Source organism: Natator depressus, chromosome 9, assembly GCF_965152275.1.
Source record: "Natator depressus isolate rNatDep1 chromosome 9, rNatDep2.hap1, whole genome shotgun sequence".
Lineage (NCBI taxonomy): Eukaryota > Metazoa > Chordata > Testudines > Cheloniidae > Natator > Natator depressus.
The window spans coordinates 96,002,885-96,011,762 of NC_134242.1; the positions used below are offsets into that span (position 1 = coordinate 96,002,885).

Consider the following 8,878-nt stretch of genomic DNA (forward strand, 5'->3'; position numbering starts at 1 on the left):
AAACAAGTCACATGTCAGCTGATTCATGTGTAGCTGGCTCTGCTACACCTTCTCCTCTCACCTCCAAATCTGAGGCACTCCATCTACCCCCTGCAGACTCCCACTATGCTCCTACACCTCTCTCCTTCAGAGCTACAGCCTACACTCTATTAGATGTTGAGCCCCGCCCAAGAGATATAGGGCACGCTCAGCTCCCGCTGACTTCAACGGGAGGCGAAGACACATGGGCCCAGATCCTCAAGGGTATTTAGGCCTTTATCTTCTATTGAAATCAGTGGACATTAGGAGCCTAAATACCTTTGAGGAACTGGTCCTTGGTGCCTCATAGAATTGGGCCCCCAGAGACCAGGGTCAAATTCTCTGCTGGCATATGAAACACAATGGAGTTATGCCAGCTGAGAATTTGGCCTCCATCTATGTTCTTTCACTTCCCCCATTAGCTGCCTGTTGTCTGTAGGCCCAGCAGGACTTTGTGTACACGCAGGAGCTGCACGTCTGTGGGGATTATCAGTGATTCACATTGACTCTGTGGTGGAAGCATGGAGGTATGTCCTGTTGTGACTGTTTCCAAAGTGTCTGTTAAAAATGGATGCAGCTTCACTGCCATGCCCAATCTGCTGCCTGTTATATGAAAATGGCAATCAATAAACAAAGCTTTTCGCTGCTTTCTTTTTATTAGATTTCTGACGCAATGCAGGAGAGCCTGGCAAACAATGACAGCAAATGAGCAGCATACGAATGCAAACACCACAGGACAGCCCTTGACTCCTTGCAAAGCAAAAACAAACCTGATCAGCAGCCACCAGACATGGAAGCAAAGGAAAAAATAACTCTGCTTTGGAATCTGTATGTCTAATGGCTCCCCTTGAACCCGCCTTTGCCCACCACCAGGCGTATGAAGTGTCCTGCAGCAGGAACAGCCAGAGCATGGGCTCAGCTGCACATCGCTGGGAAGCAGGGCTTCACTGGGTGAGTGACCGTTAGCTGTCTGATTTATTTTTTAGTTTGGTTTGATCATTCAATTATTTCACAGAACAGTGCAGCACTGTTGTCAAGTCAATCATTTTCATTCCTCCCTGTCCACTCTTAGCTTCTGTGAGGTGTCAGTTTGAGGGCCAGATGTAGAATCTTGGGCCTTTTCCAGATTTTTTGTTTGTTTCGTTTTGTTTTAAGTGAGGCAAAAATATGACCCTCTCTGCACTGAAGATGTGCTAAGGGCATAAAACCAAAGAGCAACAATTTTACCACAACTGGGTTACAAGTTCCTAGCTGTCCCCTGCCTTAACTTAACTACATATATATTCCCTTTATGAAGTCCCTGCACAAAATAAAAGTGATGCATGAAAACACAATGACAGATTGCTGACCAATGCACAGATTTATGGAACCACGGCTGTGCTGAGCTTCTGGCAGGGCCACACCATATTAAGCAGAGAGGCAGCCAAAACACTGAGCAACTTTAGAAGAGTCTATATCTACAGAAGGTATCCAGGACAGCTCTTTATTTTCCTGGGACAGATAAATTGAGTCCTCTGCAGTTTACTGTATAGAGTCTATAGGGAGATCCCTTATAAGCCAAGATCCCATCACTCTGAATGGACATATTTTCAAAGGGCTTCGGTTCGCTTAGGCATACCCCCAAATACATGTGCAATTGTGCTACTACCTTTGCACATTCAATTAAAGTGACTTTGGATCAGGCTTTCAGTGAGTTGTTTATTGCAAACCTATTTTGGCACATGCACTACTCGCTAAGCATTCCCGGTTGGAAATTGGTCATTGGTACTGTGTGATGGATCATCTAAGTTACATGGTACTGTTTCTGCTCCCTGAGGAAGTGTTTTCAAGATGGCCACCCCATACGTACGCTACACTTGCGTCAAACATATTTGTTTGCAAACGTTGACCTCATAAAGATGAGTATGTGCAACACATCTTCATGAGGTCAACGTTTGCAAACAAATATGCGTTGATGCAAGTGTTCTTGGAAAGGAAATAAAAGGATTTGTGGAGTCCAAAGGCATTTCTATTCAAATAAATCCTTGTGAATAATTTTCTGCTCTATTCCCCCAAATCTAATGCTGAAAAACATCATCGGCGAGAGCTCTGCAGGATCCACGGCAGCCTTTATGAAACTTTCCAGCATTTTGTGTTTGCATCTTCGAGAAAGAGATGCCTCTTTGGGAGATTTGTATATGAATTTGGCCATCGCTGTCTGGCCGCTAGATATCCCAAAACAAGATTGTACAATTGTTCCGGGGTTTGTTATTTACCTCTAATATCCAACGAGCCATTGGGCAGCACTATTACCCACCAGAAACCCAGCGGAAAAAAATATTTATCTGTCACTTCAAAACTTGACTCTCAGAGACACTTTATCTAGTGGAGTTTGAGACTTGTCCAAGACAGTGCCGCGTTTTGTAATAACACCTTGGAGAGAGAACTCAAGCCAAATGCATTCAGAAGGATTTTGCACAGCACAAACTCACCACCACAAACTACTGCCCCCAGGGTGTGAACAAGGCTCAGAAAAGACCCTTCTCACACAGTACTGCGCATTGACCAGGACAAGCAGGCAGATGACTTACAGACACGTGGGATATGTTTAAATGGGAGGCCGCAACTTCATTAATTATTCCTTGGGCATGGTGCTGACATGAACTGTGACCGTATGGATCATTGTTTCAACCAAGGTCCTATAGTTGCAGCAAATCTTGTACAAAGGAGGACCACTAAGGTGTCCATGGAAAGATTATGATTTGCTGGTTATGATTATGCTATCTGTATGTGTGTATCATTTTTGTACTTGAAATTATGAATATTGGCTATGTACTTGTATCTCAATGTGTTTTGATTCGAAGTAGCCTCAGTGACGCATTTGGTCAGCTTTTTGAGAAAGGACTACTCTCAGTAAGTGCCCAGTCAAGAAACACTTAGCTGACAATGAACTTTGGGAGACGCCAATCCACATCTGAGCTTTCCTGGGAGTGTTCAAACTAACATGGAAACAATGGCATCAGTCTGTAAAGAACTGAGTCGTGCATGGACATGTGACTTGCCCACGTGACTCCAAACTCCATCTTGCTGCTGTGATTTCCACAGTAAGAACAAAGGGGTGTCCTTCCACATGGCAGAGGATATAAAAGGCCCTGGAAACCCCTCCATTTTGCCTTCAATCCTGCTTCTGACCTCTGGAGGGACCATGCTGCAAACTGAAGCTCTGAACAAAGGACTGAATGACCTATCCCAGCTATGGATGTATTCTAGAGACTTGATTTGAGCCTGCAGTTTATTCCATTACTGCTACAAGCCTGAACCAAGAACTTTACCATTATTGTATGTAATTGATTCCACTTAACCAATTGTAGCTCTCATTTATATTTCTTTCTTTTATGAATAAACCTTTAGATTTTAGATTCTAAAGGCTTGGCAACAGCGTGATTTGTGGGTAAGATCTGACTTGTATATTGACATGGGTCTGGGGCTTGGTCCTTTGGGATCGGGCGAACCTTTTTTCTTTTACTGGGGTATTGGTTTTCATAACCAGTCATCCCCATAACGAGTAGCACTGATGGTGATACTGGGAAACTGGAGTGTCTAAGGGAATTGCTTGTATGACTTATGATTAGCCAGTGGAGTGAGACCAAAGTCCTCTCTCTTCGGCTGGTTTGGTGTGCCTTAATGGTAAAGGAAACCCAGCCTTGGGCTGTAACTGCCCTGCTCTCAGCAATTGGTCCTGAACTGACACTCTCAGTTGTGTCCCGCCAGAGACAGCATCGTTACACATGGATACTACATCGCCTGCCCCAGCTCTCACGCACAAGGCATTTCACTGGTTGCAGGGTGGATTACAGGGCTTTAACCACAAACCAAACAATAACTCAGTCCACCTCATGGACTTTCAGCTCATTTGTGAAACCCCCCACTGCCACATAAATAGGGTGAGTGACTGAGGCTACAAGGCTGTGGGAGGAACCTTGGTCCGCAAAGACTTCAGGCTCCTCTCTCCATGAGCACAAGGTCCAATGGGGCAAGCCCAGGACTCATTTCCCTCAGGGAGCTGGCCCTGTTAGCTTTTATCTGCACTGGACAACAGCCACAATTAGCAACAAGTCAGTACTTGTAACAGTGTTATAGGAAGCACGAATCCTGTTACTGCTAACCCATCTGAGCCTCCCAGAGGCTGCAAGGGAGGCAAAAGAACCCACTGGGCCCCATCCCAATTTAGCCCAATGGGAAAAATTCTCTCTGACCCCTAAAAGTCAGGCAATCTGACAAGTCTGCAGCACAGTTCCTAATCTACAGCTAAGGAGAGGGAGGGCTGGGCAGCTAACTGGAGAGGAGAGAGGCTTTTGAAAAGCCCAGGCTTAGCTTAAATAGGCAGAGGGGGGCACCCAATCAGCTGGTCCCATTCCCCTCTTACCCAACCAATGGCTGCACAGAAAACGGGACAGTGGAGTGGTGGGATGCATTCTGGGCTTCTCCTGCTCCCTGCTGTCCAGCCAAAGGTTCTCCCACACGAAAGGCACTAAGAGGGTAATGTAGTACCCAGTGCAAACTCTTGGGGGAAGGGAAGGAGGAAAACTGCTCCCCTCTGGACTACTCACTCTCAGTTTTCTTGCACACTCGGCTGTGTCCATTTGGGAACCACCATGCCAGCATTTCAGCCAAGTGGGCTTAGCAACTTTACCACTGTCTTAGGGTGGGGCAGACTAGAGCGGTAGCAACTTCACAATGCAAAGGAACCCAGGTGGCCTTGTAGAAGTGGCAATGTTGCCTCCCAAGCACCCCTGTGCAGCTGTGTGTGGCCTGCCTCAGTTTCCCCCTCAGTGAGGGGACAATGATGTCACTTAAGCAGCTCAGTCAAGGGAATGCCCAACCCTCCACATAGCAGCAGTGTGTCTCCCTTCAGTAAAGCCTTCTGAAAGGAGCATGTGTACAATGGTTTAAGGACTCCTAGCTCAGAGTCAAAAGACGCCTTCAAAGTCCCAAAACAAAAGTCTCTTGGTTCCAGCAGCTTCCTCTGCTGTAAGGCCTCCGGCTTCTCGGCTGCCTGGAGAGCTGTGCAGTCTCCTTCCCCTCCACCCCATTTGCCTAGGCTCTCTGGGAGTTCCCATCCTTTGAGCTTCCTTTCTCCTCAGGAGTCCTTAGCCTTTTATCATACCCAGGGGGCTACCCTGAATCATTAACTACCTCCCAGTTACTCAGTGATTTTACTAGTCCCAGGTGAACCTGAGTTGCCTTATTCCCCGCTGCAGAGCCTGTCAGAGGTAGGTTGGGCCCCTGACTCCTTCAGAGGGCCATGTACCCTCTGACAGGCCTCAGCTTCCCAAATCCCCATCCTAGCAGGCAGGGAGGACACCACCCAAGTCCAAGTCACAGGAAAAGTCCAAAGGACAGGTGTATATTGACAGTCCAACTGACCCCACTCTGGTCTGTGGCCAAAGAAGCTGAGGCTCTTGTTGATGAATACAAGACCAGTCACCCACAAGACCAGTGTCCTTCACAAGAGTATTTCATATAAGGCACCTGACCTTATTTGCATCACCGAGACCTGCCTGGATAATGTCTTATGGGAGTTAACTGTGGTGTTCTCTAGCATAGCACTGGAGTTGCATACTTCTACTGGGCCAAATTCAGACATGAATCTAAGCAAGGCTAGAGTGGTATAACTTACATCATCTTCCGGCCCGCTCAACATATGTATATATTTATTACCCCACTTTGATTCCCTCTAGCCTCCATTAAACTTACTTACTTAGCTTGACGCCCATGTAGTGCAATCCCCCATACCAGTCACCTCTGAATTTTGCTGGTGGTGAGTAAATCTAATTCCAAACTGGGGTGAGAAAAGAAAAGTGGGTATGTGGGTTACAGGGAGGGAGAGCAACTGATAGGCAGAATCTTTTCACCAGCAGCCAAAGAGTTCTCACAAGAATGCCCCACAGCTGTAAAGAATCTACTCCTCTGTCACAACATCTGCAATATTAAGGCAGGTAAAACTATGCAGCATAGCTATCTGGCAAATCAGCCCAAATGCAGTAACTAGACCTCAGGCCCTAGTGCTACTATGAAGAGCTTTTTTCCTACTTTGCTGAAAACAATACAGTTCAAGATTGTCTAGCCAGACTAGAGGTTACCAAACCAGAGCAACAACTGTCTCATTTCTTCAGGGCAATTTGACCCTATCATACCAAGTCCGTGGATGCTCTGAGGGATATCCAGGCCACTAAACATGAAACAGAGCCCTGCCCCTCATGGCTGATGAAAGACAGTAAGGAAAAACCTGTCACTCTTCTGATCATAATCATCAATAGCAGTTTGACCTCTTTGAAGCATGAATTCACCATCTGCCATCCAGTCTTTACATTCCCTTTCCCATGCAAAACTAGTGATAGGAGGTTGTGACCGAGTTCCAAGAACATCCGACCTCTGCCAACATGTTAGCCCCTTGACACTCAGGCTTCTTTCTAAGGACATGGTGCAAAGACACCTTTGGTAGCACTGATGGATGACCTGTTTGTGGCTATGGAGAGAGATCCAGCAGTGTAAACAGTAAGGTGTGTCCTGTTTGTAGCCTTCAGTAGAGCTGACTGAGTGGACTACTGGCTTTAGTTCTTGCTTTCCGAGGGATCCCAGGAAGTCATAAACGACAGCTTCTGCTTGTCCCCTAGAGCCCTCACATGTGGAGTCCAACAGACATCAATTTCTCTCCTCCTTTCCAATACACGAGGCCTTCTGGAGAGGTCATGAGATACGACAGCCTTTGGGCCACCAGCATGCTGCCAACTCCCAGATTTACATCTCCTCTCGGCAGCTACACTCATTGGTCTCACAGAGATGTCACAACGCCTGAGATGGAAAAGCTTTTGGATGGAAAACAAGCATAAACCAGGCAACACTATTCAGTGTCAATGCAAGAAATACCTTCTTCCGCCTCTGGCTTGCTGGGGGATTATGCCCATTCCTCTCAAATCGACTTCTATAAAATCGACCTAATTTCATTGTGTAGACATACCCTCAGACAAGAACATGGACACTGTCACCCATGCTCTTGCCACCTCCAGTGCACTCAGCACAGTGCAGAAGATGAAAACCAGACAGATCTGGCTGAGCGACACTCAGCGCAGGGACTGAGTGGGAGAAAAGATGGTTCTAAGCCACCTCCCTCCCCCTTCCCATCCTGAGGTTGACCATGGGCCAGTCCAGCACTTGGCATAATTTAGAGAAGTCTAAGTTACATCCCATTGTGCTATCTGAGAATCACCGAAGTGCAGTGCTCCTTGGCCACACCCTCTCCCACTGGTGACAAACTAGATGCGCTGCCTTTTCACTGCCAAAGACTGACCTATGCCACAGGAATCCCCTGTTGCCCCTGTAGGGCAAAGCAGCTGGATAGAAGACCAAGGCTCTGGCCCAGAAACCCCAATTTGTGCGCCATGCAGCAGCCAAGAGCATGTTACACCAGTCCTCATGCCTTCTGCTAGATCACCATTCAATTCCAGATGTAATTATAAGTCCTGGTCCTCAACTTTAAGGCCACTAGTAGGCAGGGCCTGTCTCTCTCAGATACAATAATAATAAATTAAATTTTACCTTGACTACATAATCTGGTTCGAGGCATTGAGCATTCAAGGCCAACATTTTTAAACTAGAGTGCCTAAAGCTGCACACTTAAATAAATGATCTGATTGTCATAGGTGGCAACCCCCCAGTGACTCCAGTATAATGAGAGATTGGCCTTCGTAGCGATTGTGGGGACTGAGCACCTTTGAATAGCTGGCCTTTATTTAGTTGGCTAAATGTGGACTTAGCTGTCTAACTTGATGCACCAAACTTTGAAAATGTTGGCCCACTGTTTGTACTAATTAAATAGGCTGGACATATTCTGAAGTGTTAAACATACTTGAAAGCACAGATAAATTTGTATATATATTAGGGCTGATTGAAATTTTTCCAACTTATTTTCAACTGAAAATTGGGTGTTTGACTAAAAATTGTCACATAAAGTGTGCATTTTCCTTGAAAATGTTTGATTTTTCATCAGAAAACTAGAAACCCAAAATCTGAATTTTTTGGCAGCTTTCAGGCAAAAATATTTGGGTTTTGGTTGCTGAAAAATTATCAGTTTTTGGAGAGTTTGTTTTTTTGATGAAAAGTCAACATTTTCTGCAAGGGAAAAAAAAACAAGTTTCCCCACCAGCTGTAATGTAATTATATGTATACACATACAGAGACTGTCTAATAGCAGGTGGACTTAGATTTTTTCTTAACAGTTTTCTAATATCAAGTCACAAAGGAGCTATGCAGAAAAATAAAATAAAATCTTATAATGAAAAGCATTTAAAAAAAAAAGCAAAAATTTTCCCTTTGAAAAACATTTTTTTCTTTTTCTCAAAGTTCTCACTTGTTTCTTTCCTAGCTTTCCAGTTAGTACATGCAGTTGCAACACTCACATCAATTACATGACATGCCCTAATCCAAGGCATTTGATTTAGGCTGGCATAACACACCACAACACACAAATGACCTTCAAATAAAACAGGGTTTACTTTAAAAAAAAAGGTTTTCTCATTGTTTGGAATGCAATTTAAAAAAATTAAACATTATATTAAAATTTGTCATACATATTATTGGACTAGATCAGAAAGGTCAAGACAGCGAACAGACGTTGCATCATTTCCTGGGCTCAAGAATGTAACTGCAGCAGTGTGACAGGGCTGGAGTTTGCTGACCTACAGAGAACACTGCTAACTCCTTTGTATCCACCCAAATCAGGCTTTCTGAGGGGTGGGATCAATGTCCCAGTCTGGTGGGAAGTTTCTTTGACACAGCTGTGTGTCATTTTTGTAACGTAGCTTTGGAATGTCAAATTGTT

At 45.1% G+C, this 8,878-nt stretch overlaps 1 long non-coding RNA gene across 1 annotated transcript in view; it reads left to right on the forward strand.

Annotated features, from left to right (window-relative positions):
- LOC141993657 (uncharacterized) overlaps nucleotides 1-3,280 on the forward strand; it is a 136,025-nt gene extending 132,745 nt beyond the window's left edge. Inside the window, exon 3 of the long non-coding RNA XR_012640923.1 lies at nucleotides 680-3,280. This is a non-coding gene — a long non-coding RNA (uncharacterized LOC141993657). The remainder of the gene's footprint in view (nucleotides 1-679) is intronic.
- Nucleotides 3,281-8,878: the final 5,598 nt, after the last annotated feature.